Raw genomic sequence first — 26,451 nt, 5'->3', positions numbered from 1 at the left:
GAGGTGTTTTTTGCAAAGTGCCTACCTGTAGATTTTGGCCTCTAGCTCAGCCGGCACCTAGGGAAACCTACCAAACCTGTGCATTTTTGAAAACTAGAGACCTAGGGGAATCCAAGATGGGGTGACTTGTGGGGCTCTGACTAGGTTCTGTGACCCAGAATCCTTTGCAAACCTCAAAATGTGGCTAAAAAAATACATTTTCCTCACATTTCGGTGACCGAAAGTTCTGGAATCTGAGAGGAGCCACAAATTTCCTTCCACCCAGCATTCCCCCAAGTCTCCCGATAAAAATGATACCTCACTTGTGTGGGTAGGCCTAGCGCCCGTGACAGGAAACGCCCCAAAACACAACGTGGACATATCACATCTTTTGAAAGAAAACAGAGGTGTTTTTTGCAAAGTGCCTACATGTAGATTTTGGCCTCTAGCTCAGCCGGCACCTAGGGAAACCTACCAAACCTGTGCAATTTTTAAAACTAGAGACCTAGGGGAATCCAAGATGGGGTGACTTGTGGGGCTCTGACCAGGTTCTTTTACCCAGAATCCTTTGCAAACCTCAAAATTTGGCTAAAAAAACAAGTTTCCTCACATTTCGGTAACAGAAAGTTCTGGAATCTGAGAGGAGCCACAAATTTCCTTCCACCCAGCATTCCCCCAAGTCTCCCGATAAAAATGATACCTCACTTGTGTGGGTAGGCCTAGCGCCCGTGACAGGAAACGCCCCAAAACACAACGTGGACATATCACATCTTTTGAAAGAAAACAGAGGTGTTTTTTGCAAAGTGCCTACCTGTAGATTTTGGCCGCTAGCTCAGCCGGCACCTAGGGAAACCTACCAAACCTGTGCATTTTTCAAAACTAGAGACCTAGAGGAATCCAAGATGGGGTGCATTGTGGGGCCCTGACCAGGTTCTGTTACCCAGAATCCTTTGCAAACCTCAACATTTGGCTAAAAAATCTAGTTTTCCTCACATTTCGGTGACAGAAAGTTCTGGAATCTAAGAGGAGCCACAAATTTCCTTCCACCCAGCGTTCCCCCAAGTCTCCCGATAAAAATGATACCTCACTTCTGTGGGTAGGCCTAGAGCCCGTGACAGGAAACGCCCCAAAACACAACGTGGACACATCACATTTTTTTAAAGAAAACAGAGGTGTTTTTTGCAAAGTGCCTACCTGTAGATTTTGGCCTCTAGCTCAGCCGGCACCTAGTGAAACCTACCAAACCTGTGCATTTTTGAAAACTAGAGACCTAGGGGAATCGAAGATGGGGTGACTTGTGGGGCTCTGCCCAGGTCCTGTTACCCAGAATCCTTTGCAAACCTCAAAATTTGGCTAAAAAAACAAGTTTTCCTCACATTTCGGTGACAGAAAGTTCTGGAATCTGAGAGGAGCCACAAATTTCCTTCCACCCAGCGTTCCCCCAAGTCTCCCGATAAAAATGATACCTCACTTCTGTGGGTAGGCCTAGAGCCCGTGACAGGAAACGCCCCAAAACACAACGTGGACATTTCACATCTTTTGAACGAAAACAGAGGTGTTTTTGGCAAAGTGCCTACCTGTAGATTTTGGCCTCTAGCTCAGCCGGCACCTAGGGAAACCTACCAAACCTGTGCATTTTTGAAAACTAGAGACCTAGGGGAATCGAAGATGGGGTGACTTGTGACGCTCTGCCCAGGTCCTGTTACCCAGAATGCTTTGCAAACCTAAAAATTTGGCTAAAAAAACAAGTTTTCCTCACATTTCGGTGACAGAAAGTTCTGGAATCTGAGAGGAGCCACAAATTTCCTTCCACCCAGCGTTCCCCCAAGTCTCCCGATAAAAATGATACCTCACTTCTGTGGGTAGGCCTAGCGCCCGTGACAGGAAACGCCCCAAAACACAACGTGGACACATCACATTTTTTTTAAAGAAAACAGAGGTGTTTTTTGCAAAGTGCCTACCTGTAGATTTTGGCCTCTAGCTCAGCCGGCACCTAGGGAAACCTACCAAACCTGTGCATTTTTTAAAACTAGAGACCTAGGGGAATCCAAGATGGGGTGACTTGTGGGGCTCTGACCAGGTTCTTTTACCCAGAATCCTTTGCAAACCTCAAAATTTGGCTAAAAAAACAAGTTTCCTCACATTTCGGTAACAGAAAGTTCTGGAATCTGAGAGGAGCCACAAATTTCCTTCCACCCAGCATTCCCCCAATTCTCCCGATAAAAATGATACCTCACTTGTGTGGGTAGGCCTAGCGCCCGTGACAGGAAACGCCCCAAAACACAACGTGGACATATCACATCTTTTGAAAGAAAACAGAGGTGTTTTTTGCAAAGTGCTTACCTGTAGATTTTGGCCGCTAGCTCAGCCGGCACCTAGGGAAACCTACCAAACCTGTGCATTTTTTAAAACTAGAGACCTAGAGGAATCCAAGATGGGGTGCATTGTGGGGCCCTGACCAGGTTCTGTTACCCAGAATCCTTTGCAAACCTCAAAATTTGGCTAAAAAAACTAGTTTTCCTCACATTTCGGTGACAGAAAGTTCTGGAATCTGAGAGGAGCCACAAATTTCCTTCCACCCAGCGTTCCCCCAAGTCTCCCGATAAAAATGATACCTCACTTCTGTGGGTAGGCCTAGAGCCTGTGACAGGAAAAGCCCCAAAACACAACGTGGACACATCAAATTTTTTTAAAGAAAACAGAGGTGTTTTTTGCAAAGTGCCTACCTGTAGATTTTGGCCTCTAGCTCAGCCGGCACCTAGGGAAACCTACCAAACCTGTGCATTTTTGAAAACTAGAGACCTAGGGGAATCGAAGATGGGGTGACTTGTGGGGCTCTGCCCAGGTCCTGTTACCCAGAATCCTTTGCAAACCTCAAAATTTGGCTAAAAAAACTAGTTTTCCTCACATTTCGGTGACAGAAAGTTCTGGAATCTGAGAGGAGCCACAAATTTCCTTCCACCCAGCGTTCCCCCAAGTCTCCCGATAAAAATGATACCTCACTTCTGTGGGTAGGCCTAGAGCCCGTGACAGGAAACGCCCCAAAACACAACGTGGACACATCACATTTTTTTTAAGAAAACAGAGGTGTTTTTTGCAAAGTGCCTACCTGTAGATTTTGGCCTCTAGCTCAGCCGGCACCTAGGGAAACCTACCAAACCTGTGCATTTTTGAAAACTAGAGACCTAGGGGAATCGAAGATGGGGTGACTTGTGGGGCTCTGCCCAGGTCCTGTTACCCAGAATCCTTTGCAAACCATAAAATTTGGCTAAAAAAACACGTTTTCCTCACATTTCGGTGACAGAAAGTTCTGGAATCTGAGAGGAGCCACAAATTTCCTTCCACCCAGCGTTCCCCCAAGTCTCCCAATAAAAATGATACCTCACTTCTGTGGGTAGGCCTAGCGCCCGTGACAGGAAACGCCCCAAAACACAACGTGGACACATCACATTTTTTGAAAGAAAACAGAGGTGATTTTTGCAAAGTGCCTTCCTGTAGAATTTGGCCTCTAGCTCAGCCGGCACCTATGGAAACGTATCAAACATGTGCATTTTTTAAAACTAGAGACCTAGGGGAATCCAAGATGGGGTGACTTGTGGGGCTCTGACCAGGTTCTGTGACCCAGAATCCTTTGCAAACCTCAAAATGTGGCTAAAAAAAACACATTTTCCTCACATTTCGGTGACAGAAAGTTCTGGAATCTGAGAGGAGCCACAAATTTCCTTCCACCCAGCGTTCCCCCAAGTCTCCCGATAAAAATGATACCTCACTTGTGTGGGTAGGCATAGCGCCCGTGATAGGAAATGCCCCAAAACACAACATGGACACATAACATTTTTTGAAAGAAAACAGAGGTGTTTTTTGCAAAGTGCCAACCTGTAGATTTTGGCCTCTAGCTCAGCCGGCACCTAGGGAAACCTACCAAACCTGTGCATTTTTGAAAACTAGAGACCTAGGGGAATCGAAGATGGGGTGACTTGTGACGCTCTGCCCAGGTCCTGTTACCCAGAATGCTTTGCAAACCTAAAAATTTGGCTAAAAAAACAAGTTTTCCTCACATTTCGGTGACAGAAAGTTCTGGAATCTGAGAGGAGCCACAAATTTCCTTCCACCCAGCGTTCCCCCAAGTCTCCCGATAAAAATGATACCTCACTTCTGTGGGTAGGCCTAGCGCCCGTGACAGGAAACGCCCCAAAACACAACGTGGACACATCACATTTTTTTTAAAGAAAACAGAGGTGTTTTTTGCAAAGTGCCTACCTGTAGATTTTGGCCTCTAGCTCAGCCGGCACCTAGGGAAACCTACCAAACCTGTGCATTTTTTAAAACTAGAGACCTAGGGGAATCCAAGATGGGGTGACTTGTGGGGCTCTGACCAGGTTCTTTTACCCAGAATCCTTTGCAAACCTCAAAATTTGGCTAAAAAAACAAGTTTCCTCACATTTCGGTAACAGAAAGTTCTGGAATCTGAGAGGAGCCACAAATTTCCTTCCACCCAGCATTCCCCCAATTCTCCCGATAAAAATGATACCTCACTTGTGTGGGTAGGCCTAGCGCCCGTGACAGGAAACGCCCCAAAACACAACGTGGACATATCACATCTTTTGAAAGAAAACAGAGGTGTTTTTTGCAAAGTGCTTACCTGTAGATTTTGGCCGCTAGCTCAGCCGGCACCTAGGGAAACCTACCAAACCTGTGCATTTTTTAAAACTAGAGACCTAGAGGAATCCAAGATGGGGTGCATTGTGGGGCCCTGACCAGGTTCTGTTACCCAGAATCCTTTGCAAACCTCAAAATTTGGCTAAAAAAACTAGTTTTCCTCACATTTCGGTGACAGAAAGTTCTGGAATCTGAGAGGAGCCACAAATTTCCTTCCACCCAGCGTTCCCCCAAGTCTCCCGATAAAAATGATACCTCACTTCTGTGGGTAGGCCTAGAGCCTGTGACAGGAAAAGCCCCAAAACACAACGTGGACACATCAAATTTTTTTAAAGAAAACAGAGGTGTTTTTTGCAAAGTGCCTACCTGTAGATTTTGGCCTCTAGCTCAGCCGGCACCTAGGGAAACCTACCAAACCTGTGCATTTTTGAAAACTAGAGACCTAGGGGAATCGAAGATGGGGTGACTTGTGGGGCTCTGCCCAGGTCCTGTTACCCAGAATCCTTTGCAAACCTCAAAATTTGGCTAAAAAAACTAGTTTTCCTCACATTTCGGTGACTGAAAGTTCTGGAATCTGAGAGGAGCCACAAATTTCCTTCCACCCAGCGTTCCCCCAAGTCTCCCGATAAAAATGATACCTCACTTCTGTGGGTAGGCCTAGAGCCCGTGACAGGAAACGCCCCAAAACACAACGTGGACACATCACATTTTTTTTAAGAAAACAGAGGTGTTTTTTGCAAAGTGCCTACCTGTAGATTTTGGCCTCTAGCTCAGCCGGCACCTAGGGAAACCTACCAAACCTGTGCATTTTTGAAAACTAGAGACCTAGGGGAATCGAAGATGGGGTGACTTGTGGGGCTCTGCCCAGGTCCTGTTACCCAGAATCCTTTGCAAACCATAAAATTTGGCTAAAAAAACACGTTTTCCTCACATTTCGGTGACAGAAAGTTCTGGAATCTGAGAGGAGCCACAAATTTCCTTCCACCCAGCGTTCCCCCAAGTCTCCCAATAAAAATGATACCTCACTTCTGTGGGTAGGCCTAGCGCCCGTGACAGGAAACGCCCCAAAACACAACGTGGACACATCACATTTTTTGAAAGAAAACAGAGGTGATTTTTGCAAAGTGCCTTCCTGTAGAATTTGGCCTCTAGCTCAGCCGGCACCTATGGAAACGTATCAAACATGTGCATTTTTTAAAACTAGAGACCTAGGGGAATCCAAGATGGGGTGACTTGTGGGGCTCTGACCAGGTTCTGTGACCCAGAATCCTTTGCAAACCTCAAAATGTGGCTAAAAAAAACACATTTTCCTCACATTTCGGTGACAGAAAGTTCTGGAATCTGAGAGGAGCCACAAATTTCCTTCCACCCAGCGTTCCCCCAAGTCTCCCGATAAAAATGATACCTCACTTGTGTGGGTAGGCATAGCGCCCGTGATAGGAAATGCCCCAAAACACAACATGGACACATAACATTTTTTGAAAGAAAACAGAGGTGTTTTTTGCAAAGTGCCAACCTGTAGATTTTGGCCTCTAGCTCAGCCGACACGTAGGGAAACCTACCAAACCTGTGCATTTCTTAAAACTAGAGACCTCGGGGAATCCAATATGGGGTGACTTGTGGGGCTCTGACCAGATTCTGTTACCCAGAATCCTTTGCAAACCTCAAAATGTGGCTTAAAAAAACACATTTTCCTCACATTTCGGTGACTGAAAGTTCTGGAATCTGAGAGGAGCCACAAATTTCCTTCCACCCAGCGTTCCCCCAAGTCTCCCGATAAAAATGATACCTCACTTGTGTGGGTAGGCATAGCGCCCGTGATAGGAAATGCCCCAAAACACAACATGGACACATAACATTTTTTGAAAGAAAACAGAGGTGTTTTTTCCAAAGTGCCTACCTGTAGATTTTGGCCTCTAGCTCAGCCGGCACCTAGGGAAACCTACCAAACCTGTGCATTTTTTAAAACTAGAGACCTAGGGGAATCGAAGATGGGGTGACTTGTGGGGCTCTGCCCAGGTCCTGTTACCCAGAATCCTTTGCAAACCTCAAAATTTGGCTAAAAAAACTAGTTTTCCTCACATTTCGGTGACAGAAAGTTCTGGAATCTGAGAGGAGCCACAAATTTCCTTCCACCCAGCGTTCCCCCAAGTCTCCCGATAAAAATGATACCTCACTTCTGTGGGTAGGCCTAGAGCCCGTGACAGGAAACGCCCCAAAACACAACGTGGACACATCACATTTTTTTAAAGAAAACAGAGGTGTTTTTTGCAAAGTGCCTACCTGTAGATTTTGGCCTCTAGCTCAGCCGGCACCTAGGGAAACCTACCAAACCTGTGCATTTTTTAAAACTAGAGACCTAGGGGAATCGAAGATGGGGTGACTTGTGGGGCTCTGCCCAGGTCCTGTTACCCAGAATCCTTTGCAAACCATAAAATTTGGCTAAAAAAACACGTTTTCCTCACATTTCGGTGACAGAAAGTTCTGGAATCTGAGAGGAGCCACAAATTTCCTTCCACCCAGCGTTCCCCCAAGTCTCCCGATAAAAATGATACCTCACTTCTGTGGGTAGGCCTAGCGCCCGTGACAGGAAACGCCCCAAAACACAATGTGGACACATCACATTTTTTTAAAGAAAACAGAGGTGTTTTTTGCAAAGTGCCTTCCTGTAGAATTTGGCCTCTAGCTCAGCCGGCACCTATGGAAACGTATCAAACATGTGCATTTTTTAAAACTAGAGACCTAGGGGAATCCAAGATGGGGTGACTTGTGGGGCTCTGACCAGGTTCTGTGACCCAGAATCCTTTGCAAACCTCAAAATGTGGCTAAAAAAAACACATTTTCCTCACATTTCGGTGACAGAAAGTTCTGGAATCTGAGAGGAGCCACAAATTTCCTTCCACCCAGCGTTCCCCCAAGTCTCCCGATAAAAATGATACCTCACTTGTGTGGGTAGGCATAGCGCCCGTGATAGGAAATGCCCCAAAACACAACATGGACACATAACATTTTTTGAAAGAAAACAGAGGTGTTTTTTGCAAAGTGCCAACCTGTAGATTTTGGCCTCTAGCTCAGCCGACACGTAGGGAAACCTACCAAACCTGTGCATTTCTTAAAACTAGAGACCTCGGGGAATCCAATATGGGGTGACTTGTGGGGCTCTGACCAGATTCTGTTACCCAGAATCCTTTGCAAACCTCAAAATTTGGCTAAAAAAACAAGTTTTCCTCACATTTCGGTGACAGAAAGTTCTGGAATCTGAGAGGAGCCACAAATTTCCTTCCACCCAGCGTTCCCCCAAGTCTCCCGATAAAAATGATACCTCACTTCTGTGGGTAGGCCTAGCGCCCGTGACAGGAAACACCCCAAAACACAACGTGGACACATCACATTTTTTTTAAAGAAAACAGAGGTGTTTTTTGCAAAGTGCCTACCTGTAGATTTTGGCCTCTAGCTCAGCCGGCACCTAGGGAAACCTACCAAACCTGTGCATTTTTTAAAACTAGAGACCTAGGGGAATCCAAGATGGGGTGACTTGTGGGGCTCTGACCAGGTTCTTTTACCCAGAATCCTTTGCAAACCTCAAAATTTGGCTAAAAAAACAAGTTTCCTCACATTTCGGTAACAGAAAGTTCTGGAATCTGAGAGGAGCCACAAATTTCCTTCCACCCAGCATTCCCCCAATTCTCCCGATATAAATGATACCTCACTTGTGTGGGTAGGCCTAGCGCCCGTGACAGGAAACGCCCCAAAACACAACGTGGACATATCACATCTTTTGAAAGAAAACAGAGGTGTTTTTTGCAAAGTGCCTACCTGTAGATTTTGGCCGCTAGCTCAGCCGGCACCTAGGGAAACCTACCAAACCTGTGCATTTTTTAAAACTAGAGACCTAGAGGAATCCAAGATGGGGTGCATTGTGGGGCCCTGACCAGGTTCTGTTACCCAGAATCCTTTGCAAACCTCAAAATTTGGCTAAAAAAACTAGTTTTCCTCACATTTCGGTGACAGAAAGTTCTGGAATCTGAGAGGAGCCACAAATTTCCTTCCACCCAGCGTTCCCCCAAGTCTCCCGATAAAAATGATACCTCACTTCTGTGGGTAGGCCTAGAGCCTGTGACAGGAAAAGCCCCAAAACACAACGTGGACACATCAATTTTTTTTAAAGAAAACAGAGGTGTTTTTTGCAAAGTGCCTACCTGTAGATTTTGGCCTCTAGCTCAGCCGGCACCTAGGGAAACCTACCAAACCTGTGCATTTTTGAAAACTAGAGACCTAGGGGAATCGAAGATGGGGTGACTTGTGGGGCTCTGCCCAGGTCCTGTTACCCAGAATCCTTTGCAAACCTCAAAATTTGTCTAAAAAAACTAGTTTTCCTCACATTTCGGTGACAGAAAGTTCTGGAATCTGAGAGGAGCCACAAATTTCCTTCCACCCAGCGTTCCCCCAAGTCTCCCGATAAAAATGATACCTCACTTCTGTGGGTAGGCCTAGAGCCCGTGACAGGAAACGCCCCAAAACACAACGTGGACACATCACATTTTTTTAAAGAAAACAGAGGTGTTTTTTGCAAAGTGCCTACCTGTAGATTTTGGCCTCTAGCTCAGCCGGCACCTAGGGAAACCTACCAAACCTGTGCATTTTTGAAAACTAGAGACCTAGGGGAATCGAAGATGGGGTGACTTGTGGGGCTCTGCCCAGGTCCTGTTACCCAGAATCCTTTGCAAACCATAAAATTTGGCTAAAAAAACACGTTTTCCTCACATTTCGGTGACAGAAAGTTCTGGAATCTGAGAGGAGCCACAAATTTCCTTCCACCCAGCGTTCCCCCAAGTCTCCCGATAAAAATGATACCTCACTTCTGTGGGTAGGCCTAGCGCCCGTGACAGGAAACGCCCCAAAACACAACGTGGACACATCACATTTTTTGAAAGAAAACAGAGGTGATTTTTGCAAAGTGCCTTCCTGTAGAATTTGGCCTCTAGCTCAGCTGGCACCTATGGAAACGTATCAAACATGTGCATTTTTTAAAACTAGAGACCTAGGGGAATCCAAGATGGGGTGACTTGTGGGGCTCTGACCAGGTTCTGTGACCCAGAATCCTTTGCAAACCTCAAAATGTGGCTAAAAAAAACACATTTTCCTCACATTTCGGTGACAGAAAGTTCTGGAATCTGAGAGGAGCCACAAATTTCCTTCCACCCAGCGTTCCCCCAAGTCTCCCGATAAAAATGATACCTCACTTGTGTGGGTAGGCATAGCGCCCGTGATAGGAAATGCCCCAAAACACAACATGGACACATAACATTTTTTGAAAGAAAACAGAGGTGTTTTTTGCAAAGTGCCAACCTGTAGATTTTGGCCTCTAGCTCAGCCGACACGTAGGGAAACCTACCAAACCTGTGCATTTCTTAAAACTAGAGACCTCGGGGAATCCAATATGGGGTGACTTGTGGGGCTCTGACCAGATTCTGTTACCCAGAATCCTTTGCAAACCTCAAAATGTGGCTAAAAAAAACACATTTTCCTCACATTTCGGTGACAGAAAGTTCTGGAATCTGAGAGGAGCCACAAATTTCCTTCCACCCAGCGTTCCCCCAAGTCTCCCGATAAAAATGATACCTCACTTGTGTGGGTAGGCCTAGCGCCCGTGACAGGAAACGCCCCAAAACACAACGTGGACATATCACATCTTTTGAAAGAAAACAGAGGTGTTTTTTGCAAAGTGCCTACATGTAGATTTTGGCCTCTAGCTCAGCCGGCACCTAGGGAAACCTACCAAACCTGTGCAATTTTTAAAACTAGAGACCTAGGGGAATCCAAGATGGGGTGACTTGTGGGGCTCTGACCAGGTTCTTTTACCCAGAATCCTTTGCAAACCTCAAAATTTGGCTAAAAAAACAAGTTTCCTCACATTTCGGTAACAGAAAGTTCTGGAATCTGAGAGGAGCCACAAATTTCCTTCCACCCAGCATTCCCCCAAGTCTCCCGATAAAAATGATACCTCACTTGTGTGGGTAGGCCTAGCGCCCGTGACAGGAAACGCCCCAAAACACAACGTGGACATATCACATCTTTTGAAAGAAAACAGAGGTGTTTTTTGCAAAGTGCCTACCTGTAGATTTTGGCCGCTAGCTCAGCCGGCACCTAGGGAAACCTACCAAACCTGTGCATTTTTCAAAACTAGAGACCTAGAGGAATCCAAGATGGGGTGCATTGTGGGGCCCTGACCAGGTTCTGTTACCCAGAATCCTTTGCAAACCTCAAAATTTGGCTAAAAAATCTAGTTTTCCTCACATTTCGGTGACAGAAAGTTCTGGAATCTAAGAGGAGCCACAAATTTCCTTCCACCCATCGTTCCCCCAAGTCTCCCGATAAAAATGATACCTCACTTCTGTGGGTAGGCCTAGAGCCCGTGACAGGAAACGCCCCAAAACACAACGTGGACACATCACATTTTTTTAAAGAAAACAGAGGTGTTTTTTGCAAAGTGCCTACCTGTAGATTTTGGCCTCTAGCTCAGCCGGCACCTAGTGAAACCTACCAAACCTGTGCATTTTTGAAAACTAGAGACCTAGGGGAATCGAAGATGGGGTGACTTGTGGGGCTCTGCCCAGGTCCTGTTACCCAGAATCCTTTGCAAACCTCAAAATTTGGCTAAAAAAACAAGTTTTCCTCACATTTCGGTGACAGAAAGTTCTGGAATCTGAGAGGAGCCACAAATTTCCTTCCACCCAGCGTTCCCCCAAGTCTCCCGATAAAAATGATACCTCACTTCTGTGGGTAGGCCTAGAGACCATGACAGGAAACGCCCCAAAACACAACGTGGACATATCACATCTTTTGAACGAAAACAGAGGTGTTTTTGGCAAAGTGCCTACCTGTAGATTTTGGCCTCTAGCTCAGCCGGCACCTAGGGAAACCTACCAAACCTGTGCATTTTTGAAAACTAGAGACCTAGGGGAATCGAAGATGGGGTGACTTGTGACGCTCTGCCCAGGTCCTGTTACCCAGAATGCTTTGCAAACCTAAAAATTTGGCTAAAAAAACAAGTTTTCCTCACATTTCGGTGACAGAAAGTTCTGGAATCTGAGAGGAGCCACAAATTTCCTTCCACCCAGCGTTCCCCCAAGTCTCCCGATAAAAATGATACCTCACTTCTGTGGGTAGGCCTAGCGCCCGTGACAGGAAACGCCCCAAAACACAACGTGGACACATCACATTTTTTTTAAAGAAAACAGAGGTGTTTTTTGCAAAGTGCCTACCTGTAGATTTTGGCCTCTAGCTCAGCCGGCACCTAGGGAAACCTACCAAACCTGTGCATTTTTTAAAACTAGAGACCTAGGGGAATCCAAGATGGGGTGACTTGTGGGGCTCTGACCAGGTTCTTTTACCCAGAATCCTTTGCAAACCTCAAAATTTGGCTAAAAAAACAAGTTTCCTCACATTTCGGTAACAGAAAGTTCTGGAATCTGAGAGGAGCCACAAATTTCCTTCCACCCAGCATTCCCCCAATTCTCCCGATAAAAATGATACCTCACTTGTGTGGGTAGGCCTAGCGCCCGTGACAGGAAACGCCCCAAAACACAACGTGGACATATCACATCTTTTGAAAGAAAACAGAGGTGTTTTTTGCAAAGTGCCTACCTGTAGATTTTGGCCGCTAGCTCAGCCGGCACCTAGGGAAACCTACCAAACCTGTGCATTTTTTAAAACTAGAGACCTAGAGGAATCCAAGATGGGGTGCATTGTGGGGCCCTGACCAGGTTCTGTTACCCAGAATCCTTTGCAAACCTCAAAATTTGGCTAAAAAAACTAGTTTTCCTCACATTTCGGTGACAGAAAGTTCTGGAATCTGAGAGGAGCCACAAATTTCCTTCCTCCCAGCGTTCCCCCAAGTCTCCCGATAAAAATGATACCTCACTTCTGTGGGTAGGCCTAGAGCCTGTGACAGGAAAAGCCCCAAAACACAACGTGGACACATCAAATTTTTTTAAAGAAAACAGAGGTGTTTTTTGCAAAGTGCCTACCTGTAGATTTTGGCCTCTAGCTCAGCCGGCACCTAGGGAAACCTACCAAACCTGTGCATTTTTTAAAACTAGAGACCTAGGGGAATCGAAGATGGGGTGACTTGTGGGGCTCTGCCCAGGTCCTGTTACCCAGAATCCTTTGCAAACCTCAAAATTTGGCTAAAAAAACTAGTTTTCCTCACATTTCGGTGACAGAAAGTTCTGGAATCTGAGAGGAGCCACAAATTTCCTTCCACCCAGCGTTCCCCCAAGTCTCCCGATAAAAATGATACCTCACTTCTGTGGGTAGGCCTAGAGCCCGTGACAGGAAACGCCCCAAAACACAACGTGGACACATCACATTTTTTTAAAGAAAACAGAGGTGTTTTTTGCAAAGTGCCTACCTGTAGATTTTGGCCTCTAGCTCAGCCGGCACCTAGGGAAACCTACCAAACCTGTGCATTTTTGAAAACTAGAGACCTAGGGGAATCGAAGATGGGGTGACTTGTGGGGCTCTGCCCAGGTCCTGTTACCCAGAATCCTTTGCAAACCATAAAATTTGGCTAAAAAAACACGTTTTCCTCACATTTCGGTGACAGAAAGTTCTGGAATCTGAGAGGAGCCACAAATTTCCTTCCACCCAGCGTTCCCCCAAGTCTCCCGATAAAAATGATACCTCACTTCTGTGGGTAGGCCTAGCGCCCGTGACAGGAAACGCCCCAAAACACAACGTGGACACATCACATTTTTTTAAAGAAAACAGAGGTGTTTTTTGCAAAGTGCCTTCCTGTAGAATTTGGCCTCTAGCTCAGCCGGCACCTATGGAAACGTATCAAACATGTGCATTTTTTAAAACTAGAGACCTAGGGGAATCCAAGATGGGGTGACTTGTGGGGCTCTGACCAGGTTCTGTGACCCAGAATCCTTTGCAAACCTCAAAATGTGGCTAAAAAAAACACATTTTCCTCACATTTCGGTGACAGAAAGTTCTGGAATCTGAGAGGAGCCACAAATTTCCTTCCACCCAGCGTTCCCCCAAGTCTCCCGATAAAAATGATACCTCACTTGTGTGGGTAGGCATAGCGCCCGTGATAGGAAATGCCCCAAAACACAACATGGACACATAACATTTTTTGAAAGAAAACAGAGGTGTTTTTTGCAAAGTGCCAACCTGTAGATTTTGGCCTCTAGCTCAGCCGACACGTAGGGAAACCTACCAAACCTGTGCATTTCTTAAAACTAGAGACCTCGGGGAATCCAATATGGGGTGACTTGTGGGGCTTTGACCAGATTCTGTTACCCAGAATCCTTTGCAAACCTCAAAATTTGGCTAAAAAAACAAGTTTTCCTCACATTTCGGTGACAGAAAGTTCTGGAATCTGAGAAGAGCCACAAATTTCCTTCCACCCAGCGTTCCCCCAAGTCTCCCGATAAAAATGATACCTCACTTCTGTGGGAAGGCCTAGCGCCCGTGACAGGAAACGCCCCAAAACACAACGTTGACACATCACATTTTTTTTAAAGAAAACAGAGGTGTTTTTTGCAAAGTGCCTACCTGTAGATTTTGGCCTCTAGCTCAGCCGGCACCTAGGGAAACCTACCAAACCTGTGCATTTTTTAAAACTAGAGACCTAGGGGAATCCAAGATGGGGTGACTTGTGGGGCTCTGACCAGGTTCTTTTACCCAGAATCCTTTGCAAACCTCAAAATTTGGCTAAAAAAACAAGTTTCCTCACATTTCGGTAACAGAAAGTTATGGAATCTGAGAGGAGCCACAAATTTCCTTCCACCCAGCATTCCCCCAATTCTCCCGATAAAAATGATACCTCACTTGTGTGGGTAGGCCTAGCGCCCGTGACAGGAAACGCCCCAAAACACAACGTGGACATATCACATCTTTTGAAAGAAAACAGAGGTGTTTTTTGCAAAGTGCCTACCTGTAGATTTTGGCCGCTAGCTCAGCCGGCACCTAGGGAAACCTACCAAACCTGTGCATTTTTTAAAACTAGAGACCTAGAGGAATCCAAGATGGGGTGCATTGTGGGGCCCTGACCAGGTTCTGTTACCCAGAATCCTTTGCAAACCTCAAAATTTGGCTAAAAAAACTAGTTTTCCTCACATTTCGGTGACAGAAAGTTCTGGAATCTGAGAGGAGCCACAAATTTCCTTCCTCCCAGCGTTCCCCCAAGTCTCCCGATAAAAATGATACCTCACTTCTGTGGGTAGGCCTAGAGCCTGTGACAGGAAAAGCCCCAAAACACAACGTGGACACATCAAATTTTTTTAAAGAAAACAGAGGTGTTTTTTGCAAAGTGCCTACCTGTAGATTTTGGCCTCTAGCTCAGCCGGCACCTAGGGAAACCTACCAAACCTGTGCATTTTTTAAAACTAGAGACCTAGGGGAATCGAAGATGGGGTGACTTGTGGGGCTCTGCCCAGGTCCTGTTACCCAGAATCCTTTGCAAACCTCAAAATTTGGCTAAAAAAACTAGTTTTCCTCACATTTCGGTGACAGAAAGTTCTGGAATCTGAGAGGAGCCACAAATTTCCTTCCACCCAGCGTTCCCCCAAGTCTCCCGATAAAAATGATACCTCACTTCTGTGGGTAGGCCTAGAGCCCGTGACAGGAAACGCCCCAAAACACAACGTGGACACATCACATTTTTTTAAAGAAAACAGAGGTGTTTTTTGCAAAGTGCCTACCTGTAGATTTTGGCCTCTAGCTCAGCCGGCACCTAGGGAAACCTACCAAACCTGTGCATTTTTGAAAACTAGAGACCTAGGGGAATCGAAGATGGGGTGACTTGTGGGGCTCTGCCCAGGTCCTGTTACCCAGAATCCTTTGCAAACCATAAAATTTGGCTAAAAAAACACGTTTTCCTCACATTTCGGTGACAGAAAGTTCTGGAATCTGAGAGGAGCCACAAATTTCCTTCCACCCAGCGTTCCCCCAAGTCTCCCGATAAAAATGATACCTCACTTCTGTGGGTAGGCCTAGCGCCCGTGACAGGAAACGCCCCAAAACACAACGTGGACACATCACATTTTTTTAAAGAAAACAGAGGTGTTTTTTGCAAAGTGCCTTCCTGTAGAATTTGGCCTCTAGCTCAGCCGGCACCTATGGAAACGTATCAAACATGTGCATTTTTTAAAACTAGAGACCTAGGGGAATCCAAGATGGGGTGACTTGTGGGGCTCTGACCAGGTTCTGTGACCCAGAATCCTTTGCAAACCTCAAAATGTGGCTAAAAAAAACACATTTTCCTCACATTTCGGTGACAGAAAGTTCTGGAATCTGAGAGGAGCCACAAATTTCCTTCCACCCAGCGTTCCCCCAAGTCTCCCGATAAAAATGATACCTCACTTGTGTGGGTAGGCATAGCGCCCGTGATAGGAAATGCCCCAAAACACAACATGGACACATAACATTTTTTGAAAGAAAACAGAGGTGTTTTTTGCAAAGTGCCAACCTGTAGATTTTGGCCTCTAGCTCAGCCGACACGTAGGGAAACCTACCAAACCTGTGCATTTCTTAAAACTAGAGACCTCGGGGAATCCAATATGGGGTGACTTGTGGGGCTCTGACCAGATTCTGTTACCCAGAATCCTTTGCAAACCTCAAAATTTGGCTAAAAAAACAAGTTTTCCTCACATTTCGGTGACAGAAAGTTCTGGAATCTGAGAAGAGCCACAAATTTCCTTCCACCCAGCGTTCCCCCAAGTCTCCCGATAAAAATGATACCTCACTTCTGTGGGAAGGCCTAGCGCCCGTGACAGGAAACGCCCCAAAACACAACGTTGACACATCACATTTTTTTTAAAGAAAACAGAGGTGTTTTTTGCAAAGTGCCTACCTGTAGATTTTGGCCTCTAGCTCAGCCGGCACCTAGGGAAACCTACCAAACCTGTGCATTTTTTAAAACTAGAGACCTAGGGGAATCCAAGATGGGGTGACTTGTGGGGCTCTGACCAGGTTCTTTTACCCAGAATCCTTTGCAAACCTCAAAATTTGGCTAAAAAAACAAGTTTCCTCACATTTCGGTAACAGAAAGTTATGGAATCTGAGAGGAGCCACAAATTTCCTTCCACCCAGCATTCCCCCAATTCTCCCGATAAAAATGATACCTCACTTGTGTGGGTAGGCCTAGCGCCCGTGACAGGAAACGCCCCAAAACACAACGTGGACATATCACATCTTTTGAAAGAAAACAGAGGTGTTTTTTGCAAAGTGCCTACCTGTAGATTTTGGCCGCTAGCTCAGCCGGCACCTAGGGAAACCTACCAAACCTGTGCATTTTTTAAAACTAGAGACCTAGAGGAATCCAAGATGGGGTGCATTGTGGGGCCCTGACCAGGTTCTGTTACCCAGAATCCTTTGCAAACCTCAAAATTTGGCTAAAAAAACTAGTTTTCCTCACATTTCGGTGACAGAAAGTTCTGGAATCTGAGAGGAGCCACAAATTTCCTTCCACCCAGCGTTCCCCCAAGTCTCCCGATAAAAATGATACCTCACTTCTGTGGGTAGGCCTAGAGCCTGTGACAGGAAAAGCCCCAAAACAAAACGTGGACACATCAAATTTTTTTAAAGAAAACAGAGGTGTTTTTTGCAAAGTGCCTACCTGTAGATTTTGGCCTCTAGCTCAGCCGGCACCTAGGGAAACCTACCAAACCTGTGCATTTTTGAAAACTAGAGACCTAGGGGAATCGAAGATGGGGTGACTTGTGGGGCTCTGCCCAGGTCCTGTTACCCAGAATCCTTTGCAAACCTCAAAATTTGGCTAAAAAAACTAGTTTTCCTCACATTTCGGTGACAGAAAGTTCTGGAATCTGAGAGGAGCCACAAATTTCCTTCCACCCAGCGTTCCCCCAAGTCTCCCGATAAAAATGATACCTCACTTCTGTGGGTAGGCCTAGAGCCCGTGACAGGAAACGCCCCAAAACACAACGTGGACACATCACATTTTTTTAAAGAAAACAGAGGTGTTTTTTGCAAAGTGCCTACCTGTAGATTTTGGCCTCTAGCTCAGCCGGCACCTAGGGAAACCTACCAAACCTGTGCATTTTTGAAAACTAGAGACCTAGGGGAATCGAAGATGGGGTGACTTGTGGGGCTCTGCCCAGGTCCTGTTACCCAGAATCCTTTGCAAACCATAAAATTTGGCTAAAAAAACACGTTTTCCTCACATTTCGGTGACAGAAAGTTCTGGAATCTGAGAGGAGCCACAAATTTCCTTCCACCCAGCGTTCCCCCAAGTCTCCCGATAAAAATGATACCTCACTTCTGTGGGTAGGCCTAGCGCCCGTGACAGGAAACGCCCCAAAACACAACGTGGACACATCACATTTTTTGAAAGAAAACAGAGGTGATTTTTGCAAAGTGCCTTCCTGTAGAATTTGGCCTCTAGCTCAGCCGGCACCTATGGAAACGTATCAAACATGTGCATTTTTTAAAACTAGAGACCTAGGGGAATCCAAGATGGGGTGACTTGTGGGGCTCTGACCAGGTTCTGTGACCCAGAATCCTTTGCAAACCTCAAAATGTGGCTAAAAAAAACACATTTTCCTCACATTTCGGTGACAGAAAGTTCTGGAATCTGAGAGGAGCCACAAATTTCCTTCCACCCAGCGTTCCCCCAAGTCTCCCGATAAAAATGATACCTCACTTGTGTGGGTAGGCATAGCGCCCGTGATAGGAAATGCCCCAAAACACAACATGGACACATAACATTTTTTGAAAGAAAACAGAGGTGTTTTTTGCAAAGTGCCAACCTGTAGATTTTGGCCTCTAGCTCAGCCGACACGTAGGGAAACCTACCAAACCTGTGCATTTCTTAAAACTAGAGACCTCGGGGAATCCAATATGGGGTGACTTGTGGGGCTCTGACCAGATTCTGTTACCCAGAATCCTTTGCAAACCTCAAAATGTGGCTAAAAAAAACACATTTTCCTCACATTTCGGTGACAGAAAGTTCTGGAATCTGAGAGGAGCCACAAATTTCCTTCCACCCAGCGTTCCCCCAAGTCTCCCGATAAAAATGATACCTCACTTGTGTGGGTAGGCATAGCGCCCGTGATAGGAAATGCCCCAAAACACAACATGGACACATAACATTTTTTGAAAGAAAACAGAGGTGTTTTTTGCAAAGTGCCTACCTGTAGATTTTGGCCTCTAGCTCAGCCGGCACCTAGGGAAACCTACCAAACCTGTGCATTTTTTAAAACTAGAGACCTAGGGGAATCGAAGATGGGGTGACTTGTGGGGCTCTGCCCAGGTCCTGTTACCCAGAATCCTTTGCAAACCTCAAAATTTGGCTAAAAAAACTAGTTTTCCTCACATTTCGGTGACAGAAAGTTCTGGAATCTGAGAGGAGCCACAAATTTCCTTCCACCCAGCGTTCCCCCAAGTCTCCCGATAAAAATGATACCTCACTTCTGTGGGTAGGCCTAGAGCCCGTGACAGGAAACGCCCCAAAACACAACGTGGACACATCACATTTTTTTATAGAAAACAGAGGTGTTTTTTGCAAAGTGCCTACCTGTAGATTTTGGCCTCTAGCTCAGCCGGCACCTAGGGAAACCTACCAAACCTGTGCATTTTTGAAAACTAGAGACCTAGGGGAATCGAAGATGGGGTGACTTGTGGGGCTCTGCCCAGGTCCTGTTACCCAGAATCCTTTGCAAACCATAAAATTTGGCTAAAAAAACACGTTTTCCTCACATTTCGGTGACAGAAAGTTCTGGAATCTGAGAGGAGCCACAAATTTCCTTCCACCCAGCGTTCCCCCAAGTCTCCCGATAAAAATGATACCTCACTTCTGTGGATAGGCCTAGCGCCCGTGACAGGAAACGCCCCAAAACACAACGTGGACACATCACATTTTTTTAAAGAAAACAGAGGTGTTTTTTGCAAAGTGCCTTCCTGTAGAATTTGGCCTCTAGCTCAGCCGGCACCTATGGAAACGTATCAAACATGTGCATTTTTTAAAACTAGAGACCTAGGGGAATCCAAGATGGGGTGACTTGTGGGGCTCTGACCAGGTTCTGTGACCCAGAATCCTTTGCAAACCTCAAAATGTGGCTAAAAAAAACACATTTTCCTCACATTTCGGTGACAGAAAGTTCTGGAATCTGAGAGGAGCCACAAATTTCCTTCCACCCAGCGTTCCCCAAGTCTCCCGATAAAAATGATACCTCACTTGTGTGGGTAGGCATAGCGCCCGTGATAGGAAATGCCCCAAAACACAACATGGACACATAACATTTTTTGAAAGAAAACAGAGGTGTTTTTTGCAAAGTGCCAACCTGTAGATTTTGGCCTCTAGCTCAGCCGACACGTAGGGAAACCTACCAAACCTGTGCATTTCTTAAAACTAGAGACCTCGGGGAATCCAATATGGGGTGACTTGTGGGGCTCTGACCAGATTCTGTTACCCAGAATCCTTTGCAAACCTCAAAATTTGGCTAAAAAAACAAGTTTTCCTCACATTTCGGTGACAGAAAGTTCTGGAATCTGAGAGGAGCCACAAATTTCCTTCCACCCAGCGTTCCCCCAAGTATCCCGATAAAAATGATACCTCACTTGTGTGCGTAGGCCTAGCGCCCGTGACAGGATACGCCCCAAAACACAACGTGGACACATCACATTTTTTTAAAGAAAACAGAGGTGTTTTTTGCAAAGTGCCTACCTTTAGATTTTGGCCTCAAGCTCAGCCGGCACCTAGGGAAACCTACCAAACCTGTGCATTTTTTAAAACTAGAGACCTAGGGGAATCCAAGATGGGGTGACTCTGACCAGGTTCTGTTACACAGAATCCTTTGCAAACCTCAAAATTTGGCTAAAAAAACTAGTTTTCCTCACATTTCGGTGACAGAAAGTTCTGGAATCTGAGAGGAGCCACAAATTTCCTTCCACCCAGCGTTCCCCCAAGTCTCCCGATAAAAATGATACCTCACTTCTGTGGGTAGGCCTAGCGCCCGTGACAGGAAACGCCCCAAAACACAACGTGGACACATCACATTTTTTGAAAGAAAACAGAGGTGATTTTTGCAAAGTGCCTTCCTGTAGAATTTGGCCTCTAGCTCAGCCGGCACCTATGGAAACGTATCAAACATGTGCATTTTTTAAAACTAGAGACCTAGGGGAATCCAAGATGGGGTGACTTGTGGGGCTCTGACCAGGTTCTGTGACCCAGAATCCTTTGCAAACCTCAAAATGTAGATAAAAAAAACACATTTTCCTCACATTTCGGTGACAGAAAGTTCTGGAATCTGAGAGGAGCCACAAATTTCCTTCCACCCAGCGTTCCCCCTAGTCTCCCGATAAAAATGATACCTCACTTCTGTGGGTAGGCCTAGAGCCCGTGACAGGAAACGCCCCAAAACACAACGTGGACACATCACATTTTTTTAAAGAAAACAGAGGTGTTTTTTGCAAAGTGCCTACCTGTAGATTTTGGCCTCTAGCTCAGCCGGCACCTAGGGAAACCTACCAAACCTGTGCATTTTTTAAAACTAGAGACCTAGGGGAATCGAAGATGGGGTGACTTGTGGGGCTCTGCCCAGGTCCTGTTACCCAGAATCCTTTGCAAACCATAAAATTTGGCTAAATAAACACGTTTTCCTCACATTTCGGTGACAGAAAGTTCTGGAATCTGAGAGGAGCCACAAATTTCCTTCCACCCAGCGTTCCCCCAAGTCTCCCGATAAAAATGATACCTCACTTCTGTGGGTAGGCCTAGCGCCCGTGACAGGAAACGCCCCAAAACACAACGTGGACACATCACATTTTTTTAAAGAAAACAGAGGTGTTTTTTGCAAAGTGCCTTCCTGTAGAATTTGGCCTCTAGCTCAGCCGGCACCTATAGAAACGTATCAAACATGTGCATTTTTTAAAACTAGAGACCTAGGGGAATCCATGATGGGGTGACTTGTCGGGCTCTGACCAGGTTCTGTGACCCAGAATCCTTTGCAAACCTCAAAATGTGGCTAAAAAAAACACATTTTCCTCACATTTCGGTGACAGAAAGTTCTGGAATCTGAGAGGAGCCACAAATTTCCTTCCACCCAGCGTTCCCCCAAGTCTCCCGATAAAAATGATACCTCACTTGTGTGGGTAGGCATAGCGCCCGTTATAGGAAATGCCCCAAAACACAACATGGACACATAACATTTTTTTAAAGAAAACAGAGGTGTTTTTTGCAAAGTGCCAACCTGTAGATTTTGGCCTCTAGCTCAGCCGACACGTAGGGAAACCTACCAAACCTGTGCATTTCTTAAAACTAGAGACCTCGGGGAATCCAATATGGGGTGACTTGTGGGGCTCTGACCAGATTCTGTTACCCAGAATCCTTTGCAAACCTCAAAATTTGGCTAAAAAAACAAGTTTTCCTCACATTTCGGTGATAGAAAGTTCTGGAATCTGAGAGGAGCCACAAATTTCCTTCCACCCAGCGTTCCCCCAAGTATCCCGATAAAAATGATACCTCACTTGTGTGCGTAGGCCTAGCGCCCGTGACAGGATACGCCCCAAAACACAACGTGGACACATCACATTTTTTTAAAGAAAACAGAGGTGTTTTTTGCAGAGTGCCTACCTGTAGATTTTGGCCTCAAGCTCAGCCGGCACCTAGGGAAACCTACCAAACCTGTGCATTTTTGAAAACTAGAGACCTAGGGGAATCCAAGATGGGGTGACTCTGACCAGGTTCTGTTACACAGAATCCTTTGCAAACCTCAAAATTTGGCTAAAAAAACTAGTTTTCCTCACATTTCGGTGACAGAAAGTTTTGGAATATGAGAGGAGCCACAAATTTCCTTCCACCCAGCGTTCCCCCAAGTCTCCCGATAAAAATGATACCTCACTTGTGTGGGTAGGCCTAGCGCCCGTGACAGGAAATGCCCCAAAACACAACATGGACACCACATTTTTTTAAAGAAAACAGAGATGTTTTTTGCAAGGTGCCTACCTGTAGGTTTTTGCCTCTAGCTCTGCCGGCACCTAGGGAAACCTACCAAACCTGTGCATTTTTGAAAACTAGAGACCTAGGGGAATCCAATATGGGGTGACTTGTGGGGCTCTGACCAGGTTCTGTGACCCAGAATCCTTTGCAAACCTCAACATTTGGCTAAAAAAACAAGTTTTCCTCACATTTCGGTGACAGAAAGTTCTGGAATCTGAGAGGAGCCACAAATTTCCTTCCACCCAGCGTTCCCTCAAGTCTCCCGATAAAAATGATACCTTACTTGTGTGGGTAGGCCTAGCGCCCGTGACAGGAAACGCCCCAAAACACAACCTGGACACATCACATTTTTTTAAAGAAAACAGAGGTGTTTTTTGCAAAGTGCCTACCTGTAGATTTTGGCCTCTAGCTCAGCCGGCACCTAGGGAAACCTACCAAACCTGTGCATTTTTGAAAACTAGAGACCTAGGGGAATCGAAGATGGGGTGACTTGTGGGGCTCTGCCCAGGTCCTGTTACCCAGAATCCTTTGCAAACCTCAACATTTGGCTAAAAAAACAAGTTTTCCTCACATTTTGGTGACAGAAAGTTCTGGAATCTGAGAGGAGCCACAAATTTCCTTACACCCAGCGTTCCCCCAAGTCTCCCGATAAAAATGATACCTCACTTCTGTGGGTAGGCCTAGCGCCCGTGACAGGAAACGCCCCAAAACACAACGTGGACATATCACATCTTTTGAAAGAAAACAGAGGTGTTTTTTGCAAAGTGCCTACCTGTAGATTTTGGCCGCTAGCTCAGCCGGCACCTAGGGAAACCTACCAAACCTGTGTATTTTTTAAAACTAGAGACCTAGAGGAATCCAAGATGGGGTGCATTGTGGGGCCCTGACCAGGTTCTGTTACCCAGAATCCTTTGCAAACCTCAAAATTTGGCTAAAAAAACTAGTTTTCCTCACATTTCGGTGACAGAAAGTTCTGGAATCTGAGAGGAGCCACAAATTTCCTTCCACCCAGCGTTCCCCCAAGTCTCCCGATAAAAATGATACCTCACTTCTGTGGGTAGGCCTAGAGCCCGTGACAGGAAACGCCCCAAAACACAACGTGGACACATCACATTTTTTTAAAGAAAACAGAGGTGTTTTTTGCAAAGTGCCTACCTGTAGATTTTGGCCTCTAGCTCAGCCGGCACCTAGGGAAACCTACCAAACCTGTGCATTTTTGAAAACTAGAGACCTAGGGGAATCCAAGATGGGGTGACTTGTGGGGCTCTGACCAGGTTCTGTGACCCAGAATCCTTTGCAAACCTCAACATGTGGCTAAAAAAACACATTTTCCTCACATTTCGGTGACCGAAAGTTCTGGAATCTGAGAGGAGCCACAAATTTCCTTCCACCCAGCGTTCCCCCAAGTCTCCCGATAAAAATGATACCTCCCTTCTGGGGGTAGTCCTAGCGCCCGTGACAGGAAACGCCCCAAAACACAACGTGGACATATCACATTTTTTTAAAGAAAACAGAGGTGTTTTTTGCAAAGTGCCTACATGTAGATTTTGGCCTCTAGCTCAGCCGGCACATAGGGAAACGTACCAAACCTGTGCATTTTTTAAAACTAGAGACCTAGAGGAATCCAAGATGGGGTGCATTGTGGGGCCCTGACCAGGTTCTGTTACCCAGAATCCTTTGCAAACCTCAAAATTTGGCTAAAAAAACTAGTTTTCCTCACATTTCGGTGACAGAAAGTTCTAGAATCTGAGAGGAGCCACAAATTTCCTTCCACCCAGCGTTCCCCCAAGTCTCCCGATAAAAATGATACCTCACTTCTGTGGGTAGGCCTAGAGCCCGTGACAGGAAACGCCCCAAAACACAACGTGGACACATCACATTTTTTTAAAGAAAACAGAGGTGTTTTTTGCAAAGTGCCTACCTGTAGATTTTGGCCTCTAGCTCAGCCGGCACCTAGGGAAACCTACCAAACCTGTGCATTTTTGAAAACTAGAGACCTAGGGGAATCCAAGATGGGGTGACTTGTGGGGCTCTGACCAGGTTCTGTGACCCAGAATCCTTTGCAAACCTCAAAATGTGGCTAAAAAAACACATTTTCCTCACATTTCGGTGACCGAAAGTTCTGGAATCTGAGAGGAGCCACAAATTTCCTTCCACCCAGCGTTCCCCCAAGTCTCCCGATAAAAATGATACCTCCCTTCTGGGGGTAGTCCTAGCGCCCGTGACAGGAAACGCCCCAAAACACAACGTGGACATATCACATTTTTTTAAAGAAAACAGAGGTGTTTTTTGCAAAGTGCCTACCTGTAGATTTTGGCCTCTAGCTCAGCCGGCACCAAGGGAAACCTACCAAACCTGTGCATTTTTTAAAACTAGAGACTTAGGGGAATCCAATATGGGGTGACTTGTGGGGCTCTGACCAGGTTCTGTGACCCAGAATCCTTTGCAAACCTCAACATTTGGCTAAAAAAACAAGTTTTCCTCACATTTCGGTGACAGAAAGTTCTGGAATCTGAGAGGAGCCACAAATTTCCTTCCACCCAGCGTTCCCTCAAGTCTCCCGATAAAAATGATACCTTACTTGTTTGGGTAGGCCTAGCGCCCGTGACAGGAAACGCCCCAAAACACAACCTGGACACATCACATTTTTTTAAAGAAAACAGAGGTGTTTTTTGCAAAGTGCCTACCTGTAGATTTTGGCCTCTAGCTCAGCCCGCACGTAGGGAAACCTACCAAACCTGTGCATTTTTGAAAACTAGAGACCTAGGGGAATCCAAGATGGCGTGATGTGTGGGGCTCTGACCAAGTTCTGTTACCCAGAATCCTTTGCAAACCTCAAAATATGGCTAAAAAAACACGTTTTCCTCACTTTTCAGTGACAGAAAGTTCTGGAGTCTGAGAGGAGCCACAAATTTCCTTCCTCCCAGCGTTCCCCCAAGTCTCCCGATAAAAATGATACCTCACTTGTGTGGGTAGGCCTAGCGCCTGTGACAGGAAATGCCCCAAAACACAATGTGGACACATCACATTTTTGAAAAGAAAACAGAGGTGTTTTTTGCAAAGTGCCTACTTGTAGATTTTGGCCTCTAGCTCAGCCGGAACCTAGGGAAACCTACCAAACCTGTGCATTTTTTAAAACTACAGACCTCGGGGAATCCAATATGGGGTGACTTGTGGGGTCCTGACCAGGTTCTGTTACACAGAATCCTTTGCAAACCTCAACATTTGGCTAAAAAAACAAGTTTTCCTCACATTTCGGCGACAGAAAGTTCTGGAATCTGAGAGGAGCCACAAATTTCCTTCCACCCAGCGTTCCCCCAAGTCTCCCGATAAAAATGATACCTCACTTGTGTGGGTAGGCCTAGCGCCCGTGACAATAAACGCCCCAAAACACAACGTGGACACATCACATTTTTTTAAAGAAAACAGAGGTGTTTTTTGCAAAGTGCCTACCTGTAGATTTTGGCCTCAAGCTCAGCCGGTACCTAGGGAAACCTACCAAACCTGTGCATTTTTTAAAACCAGAGACCTAGGGGAATCCAAGATGGGGTGAGTCTGACCAGGTTCTGTTACACAGAATCCTTTGCAAACCTCAAAATGTGGCTAAAAAAACATGTTTTCCTCACATTTCGGTGACAGAAAGTTTTGGAATATGAGAGGAGCCACAAATTTCCTTCCACCCAGCGTTCCCCCAACTCTCCCGATAAAAATGATACCTCATTTTGGTGGGTAGGCCTAGCGCCCGTGACAGGAAATGCCCCAAAACACAACGTGGACACCACATTTTTTTAAAGAAAACAGAGGTGTTTTTTGCAAAGTGCCTACCTGTAGATTTTGGCCTCTAG

The sequence above is a fragment of the Pleurodeles waltl genome, chromosome 3_1 (genome assembly GCF_031143425.1).
Source record: "Pleurodeles waltl isolate 20211129_DDA chromosome 3_1, aPleWal1.hap1.20221129, whole genome shotgun sequence".
Lineage (NCBI taxonomy): Eukaryota > Metazoa > Chordata > Amphibia > Caudata > Salamandridae > Pleurodeles > Pleurodeles waltl.
This window is presented reverse-complemented; position numbering follows the sequence as displayed.